We start from the raw sequence: 24,943 nt of genomic DNA on the forward strand, positions 1-24,943 counted from the left end.
TTAACGGCCCATGCATAATCCCCAGCAGGAAAGCAGAAACCCATTCACCCACTGAAACTGCACCTACTAACACAGAAACAAAAGGAATACAGACAAAAGTATACAAACCACCCCCCTGGGAGGAACTACACTCACCGCCCCTTCGAAAACAAGATAAAAACAGGCCAGCAGGGACACAGTGCCCCATAACAACGCCTGAAGAAGACCCAGGCAGGTCGAAACGTCGCGACACAGAGAAAAGCAAGATTGCCTTTCCACGGAGCCACAGACTCTACAGAGGTAAAATTAACTAACAGTGGAAACCTAACGGTGCCAACGAAGCTTTAGGCATTTTACTGGTAAGTATGGATCGTTATGGTATGCGTCAACACAGAGTTGACAATGCACGCTACCGTACGGTCACCGTCCACACCGCCGCCACTTCCTACACACCAAATCACACCACATCAAACATATCAAATAGACAGGATACCTTCCAACTAGGAACCAGGATCATCTACAAAATGATCCAGACAGTCCACCACCTAAAAAACACAGCAGTTTCTGGAGGGGAGAACCAGGCACCCGCCAGCCTACGACGGAAGACAGAGGAACTCAAGCACCTCATAAGACCGGCCAACCCAACCGAACTCACATGTTTAAAGCTAGTAAGCAATGCCAAAAACTGGCTCCACACCACATTGCAGATCCTCGAAGAGCACTACGAGGAAACTCTCACACATCTGTCCAGACGACTGGAGGACCTGGAGCTTCCCCGCTGGGAACAAGCTTTCGCGGTTGCCTCTAACTGGGCAAAGAAAAATTATGGGAGGAAAATACAGAAGGACACGTTGGACCACACACAAGCTATGGTTACTGCTACACTTAGCAACAAGGAATCCACTATCCCCACGTCTCCAAACAGATTCCAAATACTCGACACACTAACCAGGGAAGAGGTAAATGGCTCAGAAGAGACATACGTAACCCAGGCAGAATCCCATCCAGAAACAGTGAAGAGACACTGGGAAAGCAGACATCCAACTCAGAGATCTGGCCCCATGAGAGCCAGATCATATACTCCGGAAATAGATGACTTTCCTCCGATCCCCATGCCACAAAGGATCCGAAGAAAGCAGAGAAGACCAGAGGGAACCATGAGAAACACCCTAACTGGAATCTGTATCCCAAACAGCACCACCAGGGTACGCCTCTCCCAGGACTCTAACTCTGACCCTAACCTCAGCCCTAACACTAACGCTTATACTGACCTTAACACCAACCCCGACCCCAACCCTAACCCTAACCTTATCCCCAACCCTAATCCTAACCCTGACATTAACCCTGATCCTAACCCTAACTCGGACATTAACCCTGATCCTAACCCCGACCCTGATCCTAACCCTAACCCAAATACTAACCCTGACTTTAACCCTGATCCTAACCCTAACCCGGACATTAACCCTGATCCTAACCCCGACCCTGATCCTAACCCTAACCCAAATACTAACCCTGACTTTAACCCTGATCCTAACCCTAACCCGGACATTAACCCTGATACTAACCCCGACCCTGATCCTAACCCTAACCCTAATCATAACCCTGACATTAACCCTGACACTAACCCCAACCCTGATCCTAACCCTGACTCAGACCCCGACCTTTACCCCCCCACACCACCACCAGCCCAACCAAGATACCGACCACACCGACATGATAAGACCACAAGAAAGCTAACGGACTGGAAGCTGGAAACCCACAAACGCTGGCTCTTCATAGGGGACTCTAATTTATCAAGAATACCCCCCTATGAAAAGCCAGATCTACAGATAGAAAGCTACCCAGGAGCATCATTTTACAACGCAGCAAACCTCCTACAACACACCCCCCGGAACAAGGAGTGGAGAAAATCATTCTATCCTTTGGAATCAATAACAAGGCACAAAAAGCAAAGGAAACAGCTATCAAACAACTACAACAGATGCTACGGGAAGCTAAGGGATCCTTCCCATCTGCAGAAATATACATCCCACTGATTAATTACTCCAGAGACCTGGAACCAGAATTCAGGAAAAATCTGGACACAATAAACAATCACATACAGCAAAACATGCCATACCTCCCCAAACTGGAAGAAACCCTTTTCAAGACAGAAAGAGATGGAATTCACTGGACCACCGCAACAGCTCAAAAAATGCTAGACCACTGGTCACAACATTTAAACTGGTAAGCCCCAAAGCCACAGAACAAGAGGGGGACAAGAACAACAAAAATATTGTAAATCTAAGCAACAACTTCCACCCCACAACTGAACAAATCAACCTCCTCAATAAGGGCTTATCATTTGTCCCCACAGTAGGGACAAAGAAAGGTCAGAAAACCAGACTGAAAAGCGAAATCCGACAATACCACCGTCGCCTTAAACTGACCGCCTTCTTTGAGGATAAAGACACCGACACAGAAAGGGTTCCCTTCCTGCCTAAATCCAGCTGGGAACCAGGGGAAAACCAACTGCCACCAGAAATCCAGGAAATCATTCAAGAGGACAACAGAATTCTACAAAAACTCCGACCATACAGGGACTCACACAACATAACAAAGGAGGAAACCATAGCCTTAAAACATTTAAAGGAAAACAAACATATAGTCATAAAACCAGCAGACAAAGGGAGTGCAATACTTATCATGGATAGAGAACAATACATTGCAGAAGCACACAGACAATTAAATAATCAGGAACACTATACTACTTTGGAAGAACCGCTGTACAAACAAACAGCACTAGAAACAGGGCAAATCCTACAAACTCTTGTTGAACTAAAACACCTAACAAAAAAACAGGCATTCTACCTAAGAGGAGAGGAATCACCACGACCGAGGATTTTCTACCTCCTCCCAAAACTTCATAAAGCCCCAGAAACATGGCCACTCCCCTACGAAATTCCACCAGGGAGGCCCATAGTGTCCGACTGCAACAGTGAATCCTACAGAATAGCAGAATATCTAGACCATTTCCTCAACCCCATTTCTAAACACCACCCAAGTTACATCAAAGACACCTATGACTTTGTAGCCAAAGTCAAAAATGCTACAATACACCAGGAAGCCTTCCTGTTCACCATTGACAATGACAGTTTATACACCAACGTTGAAACTACAGAGGGACTGAAAGCAGTCCGGGAGTGGTTTCTCAAATACCCTGACCGCAACAGACCAGAAACACAAATTCTGAAGCTATTGGAAATTAGCCTCAACAAAAATGATTTTGAATTTGAAGAGCAATACTACTTACAAATAAAAGGAACTGCTATGGGGAAACGCTTTGCTCCGGCCTATGCTGACATCTATATGGCCCATTGGGAAGCCACAGTATTCCCAAAATGTACACACAAACCTACACACTACTTCAGGTACCTTGACGACATCTGGGGAACCTGGACGCACGGCCCACAGGCCTTTCAAGAATTCATTAACACCCTCAACACACACCACAGGTCCATTAAACTCAAATACACCAAGCATGAAAACCACATAGACTTCCTAGACACCACCACATACAAGGGTTCCTCCTTCAACAACACAGGCAAACTGGACATCAAGGTATATTTCAAAGACACGGACACACGCGGCTTACTGCACAAAGAAAGCTTCCACCCAAAACATACTTTCAAAGGACTGGTAAAATCACAACTCCTACGCTTCCACAAAATCTGCACACAACAACAAGACTTTGAGGAAGCCAAACACATACTCTTCCAAGCTCTACGCCAGAGAGGATACACATGAAGTTTCCTCAAAAATGTGGCACAAACATTTCTAAACAGAAAAACACCTGATGACAGCAAAATAATACCCCTCATCACAACATACTCCCAACTCAGCGTAATAACCAACCAAAAACTAAAACCTGCAAAGGGCGCTCTCAGAAAACACCAATAACGCTGTCTATGGCATCCAGTGCAAAACGTGCGGGGTGACCTATGTGGGGGAGACAGGTAACTCCATCCGAACCCGACTGGCACAACACAGGTACAACATCCGGAACCAGCGGGAAAGTAGGTCTCACCTGGTGGCACACTTCCTACAGCATGGGCTGGAAGCGCTGGAGGCCACAGGACTGGAGAGCAACCCCAACTGGACAGAGATGGAAAGAAAGAAAAAGGAAATGGAGTGGGTCAAAAGACTTCATACAACCTTTCCACAAGGCCTGAACATCAGAAAATAAACTGGGAGGGTTTCAGTCGTTGGATGGAGAGTGCAGCACTCCTTGTCCCAGATGGTCCCTTCTTAGAGAAAATCTGGGAGAAAGAGCTTTGTTCCCCTATCCTAACCCTAACCCTAAAAGAATCAGCACGTCCCGGAGACAGCGTCCGATATCGTGAGCATTCTCTGGTGGTGTCCTGCAGGGCTCCAGCAACTGTGCGTTGGTGGTATAGTGGTGAGCATAGCTGCCTTCCAAGCAGTTGACCTGGGTTCGATTCCTGGCCAACGCAGCGCCTTGTGTCTGTAAATGCTGTTATGAACCTAGGAATGTGACTAGCAAAGCAAAGCCTTTTTTGAAAGAGGCTGCACAACGGAATTGGAGGAGAATCTTACAGGGGATTCTGAGCGATGTCTGCATACACGCAGTCCGATACGGGTGCTGAAAGCTTGAGCAACTCTCAATGTCATGCTGTCTTTCCCTGGAGTAAATCTGTTACTTTAAAAGAATGCTTCTCGCAGGTTCAAAAAGGCCCCCTGTTAATTGGAGAAATCAATGATTTTGAATGAATTCTGTATGCGTTAAAAGACAGCCATACACACAGAAAACATGCAGGATGTTTCCCGAGCCGAAACACAGTGCGTTTTTCAACGACTTTGAGAAAGCCCGCCCACTGAAAACTGTAGCAGATCTTGTAAAAATGTTCAACTTTGTAACTACTGCAAGCACAGGAAGCAGAATAAATTCCTCTTTTCAAACTGTCAAAGGTTTGCTTTGCGAACGCTGCAGGACATCGCACAATCTCTTTTGAACGTGGACAAATGATTTCTTATGGGGCGCAGTAAGTACAGACGTTTAAAAAGCTCCACTCATGCGACGATAAGCATGAAGAAGCGCAACCTAGCGTTTGACAGACAAAAGCCGGGCGCCGCTACGAGCAATATGAAATCAAATTGACAGAACATGGCGTTTCGCGCTGACTCAAAAGTGTTCTCGACAGATCTGTTCCCTGCATAACGCTGAAAGAGCTAAAGAGCGTTTCTGTCGAGAAGAAACAAGCTCGTTTCTTTCTATCATGATGTCACCATGACAAAATCTGTCTTTAAACACCTTGCTCAGTCTCTGACGAGACTGTCAAAAATTGCTTTCGCCGATTGTATTGCAAACCGGCGGAAGCGGGGTATTGGGAAAAGTTTTCAACTAGCAATAATCGCGCCTCGGCTAAACCTCACAGGCTACGATACTGCCACTGCGCAAAGTTGACGGTTGCCAGGCAACCGCGGGGATCCTATGGAAATCGTTATCAATCGTCTCATGGCATGTCGTTGCTGTAACGTTTCATAATTGTCGTCTTCTTCTTATAGCTCGAGGTTTTGAAGAATTTCATGACAGACAAGGTTTCCGTTGGGAACAAAGGGCGTTGTGAGAAAACCGTTGCTTATTTTCAGCAGCAGAAATACAACCCTTTAAATACAAGATGACAGAACAATGACGAAGGGCATGCCGGGAGGAAATCATGCACTACAGAGGAAAGGGGGCGGGCACGTACAGTTCACATTCAAGCCACAAGTACTCTTCTCGGATGTTGCACAAACAAATCATAACGCCCTGAAAGCATTGCAGCATGTCTGTGTCCCAGTTCCCGTAGCTGCAGGACGACTGACACGAACAGACAAACACAATCTGTGGCGTTTAGCGTGACATAGTCTTGCAGGTATCGTGCTGTCTCACTGCAATACTATATCGCTGCCGAGGCCACACCCCCAGCCACACCTGTGCCACAAGGTGGCCGCCAGGAAGATGGACAAAATGGCCGACCATAGGAAGGGCCCTGGATAACTCCCAGTAAGAAGGGAAAGCGAAAGCGGGAGAAGAGATGCAGGGCGGATCCACCTTCGGAAGGACAGAAGAAAAGAGTGGTAAGGGAGAACCATTTCTTCGTCCTAGAGGAAACGGAACTTTCTTCCCCCAAGGCCCAGGAACAACTGGAGGAGGTGGCCCTGGAAATGGAAACCCTCCCCCCCGAGGCCCAAAGATGACAGGAAGTGACAACCCAGGAAACGGAACCCCCCTCCCCCGAGTCCCACGGACAACAGGAGAAGGCAGCCCAGGAAATGGAGGCCCCCTCCCCCGAGGCCCAGGAGCAACTGGAGGTCCCCGAAACTTCTGGAGAAAGGGAAGAAAAGAGCCTTCCCGAAGCGGTGGCGGAGAGTATCCTCGAGGAAGACGAGGATTACTTTGAAGCCGCCCTGGAGCCGGGACTGATGGTAGGGCTGGACCTGTCCAGCATGTTTACCTTTCAGTCCCCAGTGAGACCTGGAGGGAGCCCAGCATATTCCCCCCAGGACCCGAACGAGAGGAGTTACATCTAGGCTAAACAGTGCCCAGATGTAGACTCCCAAGTTTCCACTGTAAGCACAGAGAGGAGGTTTAACTTTCACTTGTTCAATCATGACTGTGAAACTTACATTTTTCTAACAACTAACGTGAGAGGGCTGTGAGACCCATTGAAAAGACAGGGAATCTTTCATGATCTGGCCTCAAAGGCTTTCACAGTTTGTTTCTTACAGGAGGTCCACCTGAAGGATGAAAGCGACAAGCTGACATTAACCAGGGAATGGACGAAGGGAGAATCATGCTGGAGCGTAGGAGGGGTCCACTCTTCCGGAGTGGGAATCCTCCTCGGAAACCCAGAGATGACGCTGGTTTCCTCCTTCTCGGTGGTGCAGGGCCGGATCCTGGTCGCAGACATCGACTGGAGGGGGCAGAAGTTGAGAGCAATTAACGTCTATGCTCCGACGGAACCCTCTATCCGGAAGGAAGTGTTTGCTGACCTGGCCAGCTGATGCACCACCAACAGACAGGTGGTGCTCAGTGGGAACTTCAACGTCGACCGGGAGAAGGGGAGCGACGCTAGCTCGGCAGAGGCGACGAGACACGATCCTGTCATCGACGGCCTGGAGATACCGGGAGGCGCGGGGGAAACCCTGAAGATCTCCCAGTATGCCGACGACACGACGCGGTTCCTGAGGTCGGATAGGGGGTTGAGGAGGGCCCTGCAGGTCATGGAGCAATACTCCAGAGCCTCGGGGTCGAAGCTCAACCGCCGAAAGAGCAAACTGAAGTTCTTCGGGCCCTGGAAGCACAGGACGACGGCGCCGGAGGGTCTCGAGCTCTGCACGGAGCCCCTCAGAATACTGGGGGTTTCCTTCCAGAGCCAGGACAACCAGACAAACAACTGGGCCAGGGTGAACGCGAAGCTGGGTCTGTGGAAAACGCGGTCTCTGTCCTACACAGGGAAAGTGATGGTGTTGAAAGCAGATGTCCTGCCGGCTTTGGTTTACCTGGCGGTGGTGTACCCGCTGCCGGCCAGACTCAGACGAGCCCTGCAAGGGATGATCTTTGGCTTCGTCTGGGGCGGCAAGTACGAGTACATCACGAGAAACCGTCGAGGAAGTGATTTCCCCCTGAAACTCGACTGCATCTTCTACTGCATCCTCTGTCGGGCGCTGCAGGAGCCCATCGGCCACAAGTACCAGTACTTTGTCAGGCTGTGGCTCTCCACCCCGATGAGGCACTTGGTCCAGTGGTCAAACACTGGGCCCAAGGCAGAGAGGCGACCGAAGTTCTACACCCACGCTGTCAAGTGGAGCAGGAGGTACGAGGCCACGAGACAGCCAGAGCTCTGCACCAACCACAGAGCCCTGTACAAAGAGGTGAGGGGGCATCTGGTCGCCGACGAAAGGCTGCAAGTTCCCAGACAAGTCTGGGAAAGGACGCAGCCTAAAGAACTGGACAATCAACTGAAGGACCTCAACTGGATGGCCGTACACAAGAGACTGGCCACCAGAGAGGTCCTCTACAGACACTCGCTTACCAGGAACCCGCATTGCCCCCGGGACACGTGTTTCGTCGAGGAGACTCAGGAGCACGTGTTCTGGAGCTGCCCCTTCGCCAAGGCGGTGTGGGGCAGAATGGACAACACCATGCAACTCCTGGGGACGGGTGCGGTGCTCAGTTACCAGTACATTCTGCTGGGGCTGGCACCTACCGGATTGGACAAGGGGACGCAGCTCCTGATGTGGCTGCTGCTGTCCCTCACTAAAAAAGGCCTGTGGGACGCGAGGAACAATCTCATCCGGCACAACATCAAGAGCGGAGCGAAAGAGCTGGAGGAGAGGATCCTGGCGGACCTCAGGAGGAGGATGAAGCGCGACGTAGCCAAATGGCGTTTCCCCACGGCGAGGGAGCACTGGAAAGGACTATGGACCCTGTACAGGGATTAATGGTTTAACAGCAAGTAGTAGGGTTTGGAGGGACTCTCATAATAGCGCAAATCCGGCCACAATTGCAAAGGATTGATAACGGACAATCACTGCCGTTCCGCCGATGTTTTTATTACGTGGAGTGTTAATGTGTGAGATGTTTCCTTTTGAGACGTTTTTTTTTTCCGAATAAAGTATATTTTATAAGAAAAAAAAACAGCTGGAGGAAACAGTCCATCTGGCCATGAAACTCATTTGAACGTCTAGCTACAGTAACTAACAATATCATGATTTATTCACGATGTATGGAATCAGCATGTCCCGGAGACAGCGTCCGATATCGTGAGCATGCTCTGGTGGTGTTCTGCAGGGCTCCAGTGGGTGTGTGTTGGTGGTATAGTGGTGCGTATAGCTGCCTTCCGAGCAGTTTACCCGGGTTCGATTCCCGACCAACGCAGTGGCGAACGTTTTCAACTGCTGTCATGTGCCTAGGAATGTGACTAACACAGCCTTTTGAAAGAGGCTGCAAAACAGAATTGGGGGATAATCTCATAGGGGATTCTGAGCGATGTCTGCATACACGCAGTCCGATACGGGTGCTGAAAGCTTGAGCAACTCTCAATGTCATGCTGCCTTTCCCCGGGGTAAATCTGTTACATTGAAAGAATGCTTCTCGCAGGTTCAAAAAGGGCCCCCTGTTAATTGGAGAAATCAATGATTTGGAATAAATTCTGTATGCGTTAAAAGACAGCTATACACACAGAAAGCATGCAGGATGTTTCCCGAGCCGAAACACAGTACGTTTTTCCAAACCATTTGACAAAGTCCGCCCACTGAAAACTGCAGCAGATCGTGTAAAGACGTTCAACTTTGTAACTACTACAAGCACAGGAAGCAGAATAAATTCCTCTTTTCCAACTGTGAAAGGTTTGCTTTGCGAACGCTGCAGGACATCGCACAATCTCTTTTGAACGGGGACAAATGATTTCTTATGGGGCGCAGTAAGTACAGACGTTTAAAAAGCTCCACTCATGCGACGATGCAGCATGAAGAAGCGCAACCTAGCGTTTGACAGCCAAAAGCCGGGCGCCGCTACAAGCATTATGAAATCAAACTGACAGAACACGGCGTTTCGCGCTGAATCAAAAGTGATCTCGGCAGATCTGTTCCCTGCATAACGCTGAAAGAGCTAAGAGCGTTTCTGTTGAGAAGAAACAAGCTCGTTTCTTTCTATCATGATGTCACCATGACAAAATCTGTCTTTAAACACCTTGCTCAGTCTCTGACGAGACTGAGCGTTAAAGATGGCGTTCAGGTGGGAGGTAAAGTTTAGAGGTTGAGGAGTTTCTTGAGTTTTTCATGACCTGAATATCATTTGTTTGCTTTTTTGACTGCAGAAAAATAAGGACTTAAAACTAGTTGTTTAAACTTCGGTTATAATTGAAAAATAAAAAGTTATTTTTGAGGTTGAAGAATTTTGATATGAGTAGTACTGGGAAAAGAAAAGAGAGTGCTGGGTCTTCGAAGGAGAAGACTAAGATACCTCAGTCAAATATATATAGTACTACAAGAAAATCGATGGCAACGAAAGAGAAAAGTGAAGCAGCTGCAGGGGACGTGGAAAGAGTGCTGGAGATGCACTCGTACGCGAGTGCTCGCAGCCCGAGTGAGACTCATCTGCCGGAGGAAGAGCTGGAGTTCTTGCTCAGCACACCTGTGAAAACCCGGACAGCCAAGAGAGGAAGGGGCGAGCTGATGCTGAGGAGCTCCTGACCAACATCTTCAACATGATGGCACAGAACACGGGTGAGCTGAAGGAAATGATTCATTTTAATACAGTCGGAATTAAAGGTCTTAAGAAGTCCGTAGACTTTGTGTTCAAAGAGGTTGAAGACTTAAAGAGTGAAGTAAAAGACCTTAAACGAGTGAATACCGAACAGGAAAAACATATTAAAGAACTTGAAGTGAAAGTGAACGATGCAGAAAGATACCTTCGACGATGGAATTTAAAATTACTTGGAGTTAAGGAGGAACGCGATGAGGACATTGTTGCAACAGTGAAGGGTATCTGTAGAAGGACCCTGCCGGACCAGGAGGACGTGATATCGGCCATTGATGTTGTTCAGGCTCAGGAGAGCGAACATGTCTGGGCAAGTGCGCCCCAGAATGATTAAAATACAGTTCACCAAAAGGACGGCGAGGGACACGCTATGGCGAGCGGCGAGGAAGAATGAGTATTTGAATGAGAACAAACTGAGGTTTGCAGAGGACCTGTCCACCGCAGACAGGAGCACCAGGAACCAGCTGTGGCCCCAGGTTGAAGCTGCAAGAAGAGAGGGGAGGAGAGCCTACTTGGTGGGAGTGAGGGCCTTTGTGGACGGGAAGGAGATTCGCTCCCAGTGACTGCTTAGTTAATGATTATGTTTGGTTTTATTTGTTATAGCAGTATATACTAGTGTTTGTTTAGTGTTATCTTGGAACGTTGTAGTTATGTATTAAAGACTGTTATAGTTCTGGTTCTTGAAAAACTCAATAATTTAGACAATCTTAGAGTTATTTGCTTTTGTGTATGTCTTTTTCTATTTTCTCTTTTTATGCCAGAGGTATTCAAAATGTTGTGAAAAGAAAAGCAGTTTTTTTGTTTTGTAAAAAAGCGAATGCTGATTTTTATTTTATACAGGAAACACATGCATGTCAATCGGATTTGCAGTTTTGGAGGAATCAGTGGGTGGATGATATTTGGCTTTCCAATGGTACTAATCACTCAGCAGGTGTTGCTGTTTTGAAAGGAAACTTTAAAGGGAAAATTCTTCACAGTAGTATGCATCATTCTGGGAGATGGATCATTTTAACAGTTGATATTGGGGGGAAACAGTTTATACTTGTTAATGTATATGCCACCAATAATAAAATACAAAATAGACTTCTTTTTCAGGAACTAGAAGATAGTATAAAACAGGTTTTAAATAGATTTTCAGAAGCTAAAATAATTTTGGGTGGAGATTTTAATACAGTGTTTGATGAGAGTATGGATAGATGGCCTCAAAGGGTTAATCATAGAGGTGAGTCTGTTCATTTGGAAAATCTGTGCTTTGGCTTGGGTGTAATTGATATCTGGAGATGTTTGAACCCGGGATTAAGTCAGTTTTCATGGAGTAATCGAGATTTTTCGAAACAGTCTAGAATTGATATGTGGCTCATTTCAAAAGAATTGGAGAATCTCACTACTGATGTCTATATGAGTCCTGCAGTTTTGATGGATCATAAAGGTATCTTTTTGTTGATTAATACATCTGGATCTTTAAAAACCAAAAAATTTAGTTACTGGAAATTTAACAAAACTCTTTTGTAAGATGACCAATTTGTAAAGGATGCTAACTTAATTATTAAAGATTGTTATAGAAAGGCATTACAGAACAATTCTTTCGGCAGTTATTGGGAATTTATGAAGTATAAAATTAGGAAGTTAGCTATTAAAAGGAGCAAAACCCTAGTTATGTTAAAAAGAAATAAAGAAGATACTCTTATTAAAGATATAATCGAATTAACTCAGATTACTGATTACAGTCAGGAAGAAAAAGAAAAATTGAGTCTTTTGCAATTGCAATTAGATCAGACTTATGAAGAAAAAACTAAAGGTGCATTTATACGATCAAGAAGAATGTGGATGGAAGAAGGGGAAAAAATACTAAATATTTTTATAATTTAGAAAAAAGAAGTTTAGAATATAAATTGATTGACAAGTTAAAAATTAATGGCAGTATTACAGATAATCTCAAAGATATAGCTTTATATATTACGGATTTTTACAAAACTTTATACTCAGCAAGACAGAACAGGTCGGATATGGATGTATTTTTGCATTCCATAAGGAGAGACGCTAGATTTATAGATGAGGAATTCCGTATACAATGTGATCAACAAATTACTAAGAACGAAATAAAGATAAATATTGATAAGTTAAAAGACAATAAATCACGGTTTATGTAGTGAATTTTATAAATTTTTTCAAGATGTGTTAATTGATTTTTTATTTGGTGTTTTTGAAGAAGCTATACAAAAAAAGGAAATGCCACCTTCTCTGAAACAGGGATTGATTTCACTTATTCCCAAACCTGACAAGGATAAGCTAATATTAGAAAATTGGAGACCTATAACTCTGTTGAATAATGATGCAAAATTATTAGCTTTGATATTTACGAATAGATTAAAGAAAGGGTTGGCTCAGATTATTGATGAGACGCAATCTGGTTTTATGAAAGGCAGGCATATTTGCAATAAAATCAGTTTAATTCTGGATCTGATAGATTACAGTGATCTTATAGAAGATGATAATTAGATTTTATTTGTGGACTTTTATAAAGCTTTTGATACAGTAGAGCATACATTTATTTTTAAGTGTTTAGAATTTTTTGGTTTTGGTGAATATTTTCAGAATGTTGTTAAGACTCTTTATAATGGGTGTAATAGCTCAGTCAGATTACATAATGGTACATCTCCAAGATTTGAAATTGGAAGAGGTATTAGGCAGGGATGTCCAATATCTCCTTTTCTCTTTTTATTAGTAACTCAGACTTTGACTCTTCATATTAATAATAGCATTATGGAAGGCATTAGTATCTTGGGAAGGGAAATTAAGATTTATCAACTAGCAGACGATACCACTATTTTTCTTAAGAATAGTAAAGAGGTTTCTAAAGCAATTGAGGTTTTAAATGTGTTCTCATCAGTCTCAGGATTGTCTCTGAATATTGACAAGTGTGAACTGTTTTCTCTGAAGGATTCTAATTTAGATGCAATAGTGAATATACCTGTGAAGAAAGTGGTTTGTTATTTGGGTATTATAGTCTGTAAAGACCAAGATGAAAGATGTAAACTGAATTTTACGCCTATTTTATATAAAACTAAAAAAATATTTCAGTCTTGGTTAATGAGGGACCTCATTAACAGGTTCTACTGTCGAAAGCAGAGGGTATATCTCGCTTTGTGTACGCCTAGCTTTCACTGAATGTGCCTTCGCATCTTATTGATGAGTTTGACAAACTATTATACAACTTTATTTGGAAGAATAAACCTCATTATATTAGGAAACACCTTCTGAGTAAACCAAAAAACCAAGGTGGCTTGAATGTTATAGACTTTTATATGTCAAATATAACTTTTAAAATAAATTGGATTAGGAAATTTATTAATAATAAAAAAAGTATTTGGAATTTTATTCCAAACATAATTTTTCAGAATGTTGGGAATCTTGACTTTTTGTTAAAATGTAACTTTGATATAAAGAAAATCCCAGTTATCTAATTTTCATAAGCAAGTACTATTATAATGGACTTTATTATACAAACACAACTTCTCACCACACACATATTATATTTGGAATAATAAAGACATTAAGTTTAAAAATAAAAGTTTATTTTTACATAGTTGGTTTAATAACAAAATTTATTTAGTGGCTCAACTGTTGAATGAAGATGGTAGATTGCTTACTTATCCTGAATTCCTGGAGAGATTTCAGTTCCCTGTTACTCCCAAGGAATATGCAATAGTTTTTGATGCCATTCCGGAAGGTGTAGTGGGCTTATTAAAAGCAAATCAAAGTGTTAATAGGACTGACCTCCTTTTGGGTCCTACAACTGATTTATTCTTGGATGGCGTGGAAATAAAGGATAAGAAGTGTAACAATACTCCTATTAGAAATCTTTGTAAACCCCATCTTATCCCTTCCTGTTTGTCTTTTTGGAATGCAATGTTTGAAAATATAAACTGGACGTTAGTTTGGACAATTCCTGATAGATTTTGTATTACAAATAAAGTTAAAGAGATATCGTTTAAAATTATTCATAAGTTTTATCCAGTAAAATTAGTACTCTTTAAATTTAAGCATGAGCAGGATGATCTGTGTGTTTTTTGTCGGGCGGAAAAGGAATCTTTGGTGCATTTATTTGTTAGGCGTAGGTTTGTGAAGCTGTTTTGGACGGATTTACAGAGTTTTGTTTGCAGGCAGTTAAAGGTGTTTTTTAGATTGAAGGATTTTGACATTTTATTTTACTGTTTAGTAGAAAATTTGGAAAAAGAGCATTTATTTATAGTCAATTTATTAATTATTCTTGGTAAATTTCACATCCATAAATCCAAATGGTCTAATAATACCCCCCTTTTTAGTTCTTTTGAGGTGGAGCTGAAACACTATTTAAATTCTATTAAAAATATGAGAAATAATAAAGCACGGAAAACATATGATATATGTAAAAAATACAATTTAATCATATAACTTACTTATTACCTCTGGTGGTTAACTGTTTATTTTTCTGTTTGTGTTTGTTCTCTTGTACCTAATTTGATCCTTTGATTGTATTTGTATTTGTAAATTCTTTACACATTTAATAAAAAATTCTTTAAAAAAAAAGTCTCTGACGAGACTGTCAAAAATTGCTTTCGCCGATTGTATTGCAAACCGGCGGAAGCGGGGTATTGGGAAAAGTTTTCAACTAGCAATAATCGCGCCTTGGCTAAACCTCACAGGCTGCGATACTACCACTGCACAAAGCTGACGGTTACCAGGCAACCGCGGGGATCCTATGGAAATCGGTATCAATCGTCTCATGGCATGTCGTTGCTGTAACGCTTCATATTTGTCGTCTTCTTCTTATAGCTTGAGGTTTTGAAGAATTTCATGACAGACAAGGTCTCCGTCGGTAACAAAGGGCGTTGTGAGAAAACTGTTGCTTATTTTCAGCAGCAGAAATACAACCCTTTAAATACAAGATGACAGAACAATGAAGAAGGGCATGCCGGGAGGAACTCATGCACTACAGAGGAAAGGGGGCGGGCACGTACAGTTCACATTCAAGCCACAAGTACTCTTCTCGGATGTTGCACAAACAAATCCTAACGTCCTGAAAGCATTGCAGCATATTTGTGTCCCACTTCCCGTAGCTGCAGGACGACTGACACGAACGGACAAACACAATCTGTAGCGTTTAGCGTGACATAGTCTTGCAGGCATCATGCTGTCTCGCTGCAATACTATACCGCTGGAGGAAACAGTCCAACTGGCCATGAAACTCATTTGAACGTCTAGCTACAGTAACTATCAATATCATGATTTATTCACGATGTGTGGAATCAGCACGTCCCGGAGACAGCTTTCGATATCGTGATCATTCTCTGGTGGTGTCCTTCAGGGCTCCGGGGGGCATGCGTTGGTGGTATAGTGGTGAGCATAGCTGCCTTCCGAGCAGTTGAAGTGGGTTCAATTCCCGCCCAATGCAGTGGTGAACTTTTTCAAATGCTGTCATGAGCCTAGGAATGTGACTAGCAAAGCGAAGCCTTTTGAAAGAGGCTGCAAAACGGAATTGGGGGAGAATCTTACAGGGCATTCTGAGCGATGTCTGCATACACGCAGTCTGATACGGCTGCTGAAAGCTTGAGCAACTCTCAATGTCATGCTGCCTTTCCCAGGAATAAATCAGTTACATTGAAATACTGCTTCTCGCAGGCTCAAAAAGGGCCCCCTGTTAATTGGAGAAATCAATGATTTCGAATGAATTCTGTATGCGTTAAAAGACAGCTATACACACAGAAAACATACAGGATGTTTCCTGAGCCGAAACACAGTGTGTTTTTCCATGACTTTGACAAAGCCCGCCCACTGAAAACTGCAGCAGATCGTGTAAAGACGTTCAACTTTGTAACTACTGCAAGCACAGGAAGCAGAATAAATTCCTCTTTTCAAACTGTCAAAGGTTTGCTTTGCGAACGCTGCAGGACATCGCACAATCTCTTTTGAACGGGGACAAATGATTTCTTATGGGGCGCAGTAAGTACAGATGTTTAAAAAGCTCCACTCATGCGACGATGCAGCATGAAGAAGCGCAACCTAGCGTTTGACAGAGAAAAGCCGGGCGCCGCTACGAGCAATATGAAATCAAATTGACAGAACACGGCGTTTCGCGCTGACTCAAAAGTGTTCTCGACAGATCTGTTCCCTGCATAACGCTGAAAGACCTAAAGAGCGTTTCTGTCGAGAAGAAACAAGCTCGTTTCTTTCTACCATGATGTCACCATGTCAAAATCTGTCTTTAAACACCTTGCTCAGTCTCTGACGAGACTGTCAAAAATTGCTTTCTCCGATTGTATTGCAAACCGGCGGAAGCGGGGTATTGGGAAAAGTTTTCAACTAGCAATAACCACGCCTCGGCTAAGCCTCACAGGCTACGATACTGCCACTGCGCAAAGTTGACGGTTGCCAGGAAACCGCGGGGATCCTATGGAAATCGTTATCAATCGTCTGATGGCATGTCGTTGCTGTAACGCTTCATATTTGTCATCTTCTTCTTATAGCTCGAGGTTTTGAAGAATTTCATGACAGACAAGGTCTCCGTTGGGAACAAAGGGTGTTGTGAGAAAACCGTTGCTTATTTTCAGCAGCAGAAATACAACCCTTTAAATACAAGATGACAGAACAATGACGAAGGGCATGCCGGGAGGAAATCATGCACTACAGAAGAGAGGGGGCGGGCACGTACTGTTCACATTCAAGCCACAAGTACTCTTCTCGGATGTTGCACAAACAAATCATAACGTCCTGAAAGCATTGCAGCATGTTTGTGTCCCACTCCCCGTAGCTGCAGGACGACTGACACGAACGGACAAACACAATCTGTGGCGTTTAGCGTGACATAGTCTTGCAGGCATCTTGCTGTCTCACTGCAATACTATGCCGCTGGAGGAAACAGTAGTAGGAGTATAAAGTGACACCTTTCGTCAAAATTTTGACAGGTACCACGCCCCCCTTTTCCATCCAATGGGAGTCCGCTGTGGGTGGATGTCCCGCCCCCTTGCCAGCCAATGGCGTGTTGTTATGTGTGCATGTCCCGCCCCCTCAGGAGCCAATGGTGTGTCGTTAACGGTCGGAACTCCCGCCTTCCCCCCCCCCGGCTGGTCGGTCTGGAGCCTCAGGGTCCAAAAGCCCCAAGGCGGCGCATCCCTCGCTTTAGGTGTGTCAAAGTGTGTATTGGTTTGGAAGGGGACCATGTCTGCAGTGGGGTTGAGTGCGCTCTATTATAACCCTAGGGAATCGGGTAGTTACGGCAGCGCGGGGAGTCTGGTGAGGGCCGCGAGATCCAGGGGTGTGAGCGGCACCAGCCGCGGTCGGGTGGCCGGGGTGCTTATACACTGCACAAGCCGTGTCTTAGAAGCATCAGGGTTGTAAGCACACACACACACACTGACTGCGTAAAGTCTCACAAAAGAACTCGCAGGACAAACACCATGTGAAATATGAACCACTTTATTTCAACAGTGGATTTTCAAACACAGAAACAGCGCAGCACACTTTTTACACAAGTTACAGACTCCTGTTTGCAAGTATGTGAAATGTGAACCGCTTTATTTCAACAGTGGGTTTTCAAACACAGAAACAGCGCAGCACACTTTTTACACAAGTTACAGACTCCTGTTTGCAAGTATGTGAAATGTGAACCGCTTTATTTCAACAGTGGGTTTCAAACACAGAAACATCGCAGTAAAAACGCGTTACCGGCTCCTGTTTGCATTCAACAATTAAATGTTGGTGCGGAAAATTAGTTCGGTACGCGTAACCACCACCCCAACATTGCTTTGAGGCTTCTGAAAAAGCATTCATAACCCCCTTCCGCTCCCCATGTCTAAAGCCATGCGAACCACACTGGGCGATCCGATCTAGCAGAGCAAAAAAATTTGCCTGCGTAATCAGCGGGATGGTGTTACCACAGGTTCTGTGCAAAACACGCTGTATTTTGGAATACACACTGTAGAGCCCCCCAGGCTTCCATTTCTGATCTGAAAACATCAGATCCGCAATAATTTCATTCAAGTTCTTGACATACACATCTATCTCTTTAAGAAATTTAAGGACATTACCATTTGACTCTTTGTTTTGCATATCAAGCTTTGTAGAGAGAAGTGTGTAAAGCACTCTTAGTAAGAATTCAGACATATACATTCGATACAGTTCTTCAATATCTGGTATCCCATCTGAACTCACACGCCCGCCGCTGTCACACGTCGCAGAGGGCGGGGTCGGGTTTTTGCTAAAAAGAAGACCAAGTATTAAAATGACATACGCTAAGCGCCGATACAACAATTCCACGATCAGAAAAAATATTTTAGCCACCTACCTCTCCACTTTGTAGAGCAACGGACCCTGATGTTTCTCCACACAAAGAAGCCATCTTCGCAGCTCCCAACAATGGGCGGTGTCTGACAGCTCCAGGGGCGCGTTGTGAAAAGTATTCACTTATCAGTTTATACATTTTAAACTTAAACACACGTTTTAAAAGTATTAACACACAACACAAACACAAATGATGTGTTTGACCAGACAAGAAATTTTGAACACGCGGGGTTGGTCTTAAAGTTATAAAATAATGTAATAAGACACAGCTTATTTTTAATAACACATTCGCGACAGCTTTTTTCGAAACTTTGAAATAAATTTCCACACACCGCAAGCGTAAAAGTCTTTAAGGTATTAACAGGCAACAAATGATGGGTGTTGTTCTTTATACTTTAACGGATTGATCTTAAAGTTTTAAAATCACGTATTAGAGATATTTTGGAGACATGTGGTGGGGGGGGGGGGTCGGCGTCACGGTAGTTAAAAGCTCTGGAATGCAGAGTGGGGGGGAGGGGGGCTAAAATTGACCTCAGGGAAAGTTTATAAAATTTTTAAATTTTAAGCGGGTACAATAAACGGACGGATATAGGAGTTATAGTTTTTCATTTGTTTTAAATGCTGTTTTGTATATACATTTTATATTCATGTAAAGTTTTCTAATTTACAATCACCACATGTATTTCACGCAGAAATGTTCTTAACATCACATCCCGAAAAAATAAAACCTCAAAACGTCAAGCATGGTTTGTGAACACATCGCTATAAAGAATAGATACATTTTCTTATAGCGTTACCATTAATAAAAAACATTTTGCTTAATAATATTCTTAGTGGTCTGTTGATGAATCTTACACAGACACCGAGGCACATTTTCACCACGTTTTAACCGCTATGAAATTTAGACACTGTTGTTGTCTTAAAATAATATAGATTTTAACATTATAATGGTGTAAAACGTTTTCTAAAATGTTTCTTAAAATAAATTCTACAGACCAGTACGTGCATGCCCAATGATACCTAAGATTAATGGTTTTATGGGGGGGCCATGTGTGTTTCTTAGAAGAGAATGTTTATCCGTTTGGGGTATAAGTACCAGCGGTGTAACAGGCGAAGTTTTGGCTGGATTCCAATTCTTACAGTCTCGCGTTATCAACTAACTCGTCAGAATGGATCACACCGATCAATTACAACAGTCTGAAGATAGTCTATTTACAGACTTAACACTGTTCGATTTGATAGACGAAGACGAGGACTCCACGAATTTCAGCGGTATGTATATCTGGCTTATTGTGAGAAAATTACAACGTCACAGTGCATGTCTCATGTTAGCTATAGTTGCAAAACGTTGTATAATATTTGTATACTAGGCAATATTGAATTATTATAATGGAATTACCAGGGAGTTGTTCCGTAATGTGTTCGTGACTGTGTGTATCCATTCATTTCCATTAGCCCCGAAAACAACAGCTCTAAAAAGACCAGTTACGGCACAACCCAACACTGGTGAGTAATTACGACAATGTTTTAAATAACGCTTTACGACCATGTGAGTCTTAAAGACACAGGGGTACTTTCTCCACACCAATACACGTATGTGTCTATTCCACAGACGCGGGCGAAGGGACAAGTCACTACACGTTTAAAAAACTTCGTTTCAGTTTACAATACCACCGCAAAACCTTGTGGAGACACATGCAGATGTTCACGTTATACTAGAGGGTGCGGAGCATATTATCAGATCGCCTGGGAGAAGAGGTCGGTATTATATAAAACATTCTTTTAGCATGCCCATTTAAACGTGTCTATAATAAAAATTCCCACCGTTTTTCTAGTTTTTGGTAATTTGCGGTGTTGAGTTCTTTCACTAATGGTATTTTCCCTCTCCGTGCAGAACCTGAACCTTCAAAAAATAAACTGCGATGCCGCGCTAACACGTTAACAGGGTCAACGAGCTCAAAACATCTCAAATCAACAACCAAAGGTTAATATAATTTAAGCATGGTCAAGATGTGTTATGATCCACTTACGGCAACCGTTACTTCTTTTGTTAGAATGTTAATTCGTTGAAAGATCCTAGTTCACGTAGTTTTTTGTTTGGGGGTGTTAAAAAGCCTTATTTTAAAACTGCTTAGCCTTTAAAGTGCCATGGGTCTATATGCCGTTAACCATGCCGCTTGACCCAGTAGCGCCACCACAGTCTTAAAGGAAACCGGTGTAACAACATGTCTGGGTAACTTGTTCCATTCACCCGCAGCCCTTTGTGTAAGGATGTGCCACATGTGTGGCGTTTTTATCATAGTTATCGTAGTTTTCTGAATTTGAGATATGGAGCATTGGCGTGGTATTAAAAAGTCTTTTATTTATTCACTCAGCAGCTGTATTGACGAGCGGCGAAACAAATGTGGCAGAAACGTCGGACCCTAAGGTGGTGACCGCATCGAAGGTGGCTGTTAATACTCTGCCCAAAACCAAACGTGTCAAGCCTTTGGAGCGAAATAATAATGCAATTAGAGACTTGGTGTTTGGTGATGTGCGAGATTCAGTGCGGTATATTACACAGTTAGTATCAACGGTGGGCACTAATGAGGTGGATAAAAAGCGTGATTTAGAGAATCTAAGAGCCGCTTTAGCACGTGTACATTCCGTGTTTCCAAAGCCGATCCAGGTTTACGCTCCTAGCCTCTTAGATGTATTTTCTAAAGAGGATGCCACTCTAAACTTTGGATTTCATTACCTGATAATGCTATTTCATGGTTCATTGGCGAAGACCCACAGGGATAAATGACTAAACATGCGGTCTAAAAAGTGTTTAAAAGACCGACCGCTTGCCAACATCAAGCGTTTGTACATTAATAAAAGAATTAAACTGTCAAAAGCATGTTTGTTGCATCGCAAAAGATTCAGAGAGAGGCATCAGATTTCCCAAGGGCCGCCAGAACCACGCAATGAGAATGCAGTGGTAGAAAATAACTTAATGCCCGGGGGTGCTGTAGCAGAACAGGATGTCGGTAACTTTGAAAACCGAGAACCGGTTGTGCTGAACGATCTGAATCAGGTTGGTGGCAGTGCAGGGGCGAATAGAGACCCCTTAGTTTTCCTGGAGCGTATACGTAGTTATAACAGGTCTTATAATAATTTTAGCGCAACAGAGCAACATGAAGAATTTCGTTTTGTTAATCTTGACAGAATAGCCTCGTATGTACAGGCTATAGACGCTGTGCATGGTGCAGTCCAGAGAATATTGGATGAACTTTCTCCAAACATCGCGGCGAATGATTTTGTACAGCTGCGTTTGACTGCGGGTGGTTTTAACAAACCTTTGTTCTCACGCAGGAGACACCCCGGAGAATTAAATGCTGCCGATTTTTTAAGCCACATCTCAGACCTCTTAAAGAGCCACACAGAAGTTCTCACCGATGACAGCCTCCGATTAGTGGTGACGATAGTTAGGAATATGCAGGGGGGTGCCCGCCGAAGATTTAAATCTGTTCTGTACAGCAGGGTACTTGCTCGGAAAAAAGCGCACCTTATCGACTTACATTACACAGGGGGTAATCTGTGTTTCGCCAGGAGTGTGTACGGTTTGTTGAATGAAGGTTGTACCGATGGGGAAATGTTACAGGGCGCTAAACGAATGCACAAAGAGTTGGGTTTTCCAGAGAATCGGAAAATTAGTTTGTCAGACATTACCGCTTTTGAAAAACATTTAAAGGTGGTCATTAAAATTTTGTACCACGACCAGGGTGATTGGAAATATTTTACAAAGGGGCCCACACCACCAAATTCGAAAATACTTTTTGTTCTACTGCATGAAGAGCATTTTTACGGGGTTTTAAATATTAAAGCTTTTGTTGGGGCGGCGTATTTTTGCACTAACTGCCATGCGGCGTATAGCCACAAGAACGCACACGCCTGTGTTAAAGCTTGTAAAACCTGTTTAGATCCCCAGTGTTGCGAAATTGATGCAGAAATTCAGAACTGCCCGGCCTGTAAGGTCTTTTGTCGTAGCTCTCAGTGTTTGGCGAGACACTTTCAGAATGCGGCGACGGGTGTTAGTAAGTGTGAGCGCTGGGTCTTTTGTGAGAAATGTGGGGTTTATAACCTCGCAAGTCACAAATGTAAAGAGAAACTGTGCTCGCGTTGTAACAACGTGATCAACACCCCTGACTTTCAAACAAGTACATTTTTTTCGACTTTGAATGCATGCAAGAAACGGGGACACACATACCAAATTACGTCCTCGCCCTTCATATTGACAATAAACGAAGCTGGGAATTCTATGGTGAAACACTTTGTGTGTAAATTTATCGATAGACGTTTCAAAAACAATACGTTCATATCGCACAATGGCAAGGGATATGACAATTACCTAGTAATCAGACAGTTGTTAGATGAAAAGATGGACGTTGAACTAATTAATCAGGGTGGTAAGATAATGTGTATGACCATAAAAGCTCTGAACATCAGATTTATTGATTCTCTAAGCTTTCTACCTATGAAATTAAGCAAACTGCCGGCAGCCATGGGGTTCCCTGGGGGTAAGGGTCATTTTCCACACTTGATGAACACTTCCGAAAACCAAAATTATGTTGGCCCGATGCCTCCGCCAGAACGTTACGGTGTTAACTACATGCTGCCGAGCGAGAAAGCAGAGTTTTGGTTTGGTATGAAGAATGCAAGGGAAGTGTCTTTAACTTACAGAGAGAGTTGAAACGCTACTGCCAGTTGGATGTGGCAATTCTATGAGAAGGCTGTGTCAGGTATTTGGACAAGGTCATGAATATGACCAGACAGACACGCGTGACTGAGTCAGGGGCCGCCTGCGTTGTGTGCATCGACCCCTTTCAGTTTGTGGCCATCGCTAGTGTCTGCATGGCCATGTTCAGACTAATGTTCTTACAGGAAGAGACGATAGCGTTGCTACCCCATGACAATTACCACCGCCAGCAAAAACGATTTTCTACACCCAGCGTTCAGTGGCTTATGTACATCGAACACACAGAGCCCGTTAAAATCAAACACGCGTTAACCACGGCCGGTGAGTTCAAGGTTGGACCATATTTTCTGGATGGTTATGCTGTAATTGACGGAGTGCAGACAGCCTTTGAGTTCAACGGTTGCTTTTTTCACGGTTGTAGCGTTTGTTATTGTGAAAACAATTTTAATCCTCTGACAAACACTACTTTTGGTTGGTTGTACAGAAAGACGATGGTGAAAATTAATTTTCTCAAAATGAGAGGTTTTAACGTGCGTGTTTTGTGGGAGCACGAGTTCAGAGACATGCTTGTTGAAAATGGAGACTTGGTTAAATTTCTAACAGCTGCTCAGTTACCAGAGCCTCTGCAACCGCACGATTCTCTTTTTAGGGGGAGAACAAATGCTATTTGTTTGAATTACACAGCGCAGCCCGGTGAAAAAATTCATTACTATGATTTCAACAGTCTGTATCTGTTTGTGAACAAAACTAAAAAATACCCACTGGGGCACCCCAGATTCATATATAACAACTTTGGAGATTTAAAACAGTATTTCGGTTTAGCGAAGGTGAAAGTTTACTCACCCAGACGTTTGTATTTTCCAGTTCTTCCAACCAAAATTGACAAAAAACTGTTTTTCACACTGTGTCGTACGTGTGCTGAAACAAAACAGACCACTCCCTGAGAGCACAGTGATGAAGATCGCGCCTTGACTGGTGTCTGGTGCACCCCTGAATTACAGATGGCCTTAGATCTGGGGTATAGAGTGTGTAAAATTTACAAAATTTGGCATTTCGAAAAGGCCTCACACGATCTTTTTTCCGATTACATAAAACTGCATCTGAAAGGGAAACAGGAAGCTTCGGGGTTTCCAGAGTGGTGTACAGATGTCACGAAACAACAAAGATATATCAGCAAATATTATGAAAAAGAGGGTGTCCGGCTGGACCCCGGCAACATTAAAAAGAATCCGGCCAAAAGACAGCTTTGAAAACTTGCCTCGAACCGTTTGTGGGGCAAGTATGGGCAAAGAGACAATTTACCACAGACCACCATTGTGAGAAACCCCGATGAATTGTTCAGGTACTTATTTACGCCATATCATGAGGTGTCAGCCTGCGAGTTTATCAATGAAAACACAGCCTGTGTTACGTGGAAACACACTGAACACCACTATACAGGCCATTCAAACACTAACATTTTCATCGCTAGCTTTACAACCGCCTATGCCCACTTGGAGTTATACAACCTGCTAAATGCTTTGCAAGGCCGCTGTCTGTACCACGACACAGATTCCGTTATCTTTGTGAGCCGGGAGGTGAAAGGTGAAAGGCATTACGCTCAATGTGAACAATTGTGA

General features: G+C 43.6%; 5 non-coding genes across 5 annotated transcripts; 2 read left to right on the plus strand and 3 right to left on the minus strand.

Annotated features, from left to right (window-relative positions):
* Positions 1-4,400: 4,400 nt before the first annotated feature.
* On the plus strand, positions 4,401-4,472 carry trnag-ucc (transfer RNA glycine (anticodon UCC)). The gene has a single exon. It is a non-coding gene; the product is annotated as a tRNA-Gly (tRNA).
* An 827-nt stretch (positions 4,473-5,299) lies between these two features.
* On the minus strand, positions 5,300-5,441 carry LOC148813665 (U4 spliceosomal RNA). Its single transcript, XR_016086191.1, has one exon. It is a non-coding gene; the product is annotated as a U4 spliceosomal RNA (small nuclear RNA).
* A 9,414-nt stretch (positions 5,442-14,855) lies between these two features.
* LOC148813666 (U4 spliceosomal RNA) lies at positions 14,856-14,997 on the minus strand. Its single transcript, XR_016086193.1, has one exon. It is a non-coding gene; the product is annotated as a U4 spliceosomal RNA (small nuclear RNA).
* A 650-nt stretch (positions 14,998-15,647) lies between these two features.
* On the plus strand, positions 15,648-15,719 carry trnag-ucc (transfer RNA glycine (anticodon UCC)). The gene has a single exon. It is a non-coding gene; the product is annotated as a tRNA-Gly (tRNA).
* Positions 15,720-16,546: 827 nt separating this feature from the next.
* LOC148813668 (U4 spliceosomal RNA) lies at positions 16,547-16,688 on the minus strand. The gene has a single exon (XR_016086196.1). It is a non-coding gene; the product is annotated as a U4 spliceosomal RNA (small nuclear RNA).
* Positions 16,689-24,943: the final 8,255 nt, after the last annotated feature.

Source organism: Atractosteus spatula, chromosome 28 (assembly GCF_055471065.1).
Source record: "Atractosteus spatula isolate fAtrSpa1 chromosome 28, fAtrSpa1.hap1, whole genome shotgun sequence".
NCBI classification, from domain to species: Eukaryota; Metazoa; Chordata; class Actinopteri; order Semionotiformes; family Lepisosteidae; genus Atractosteus; species Atractosteus spatula.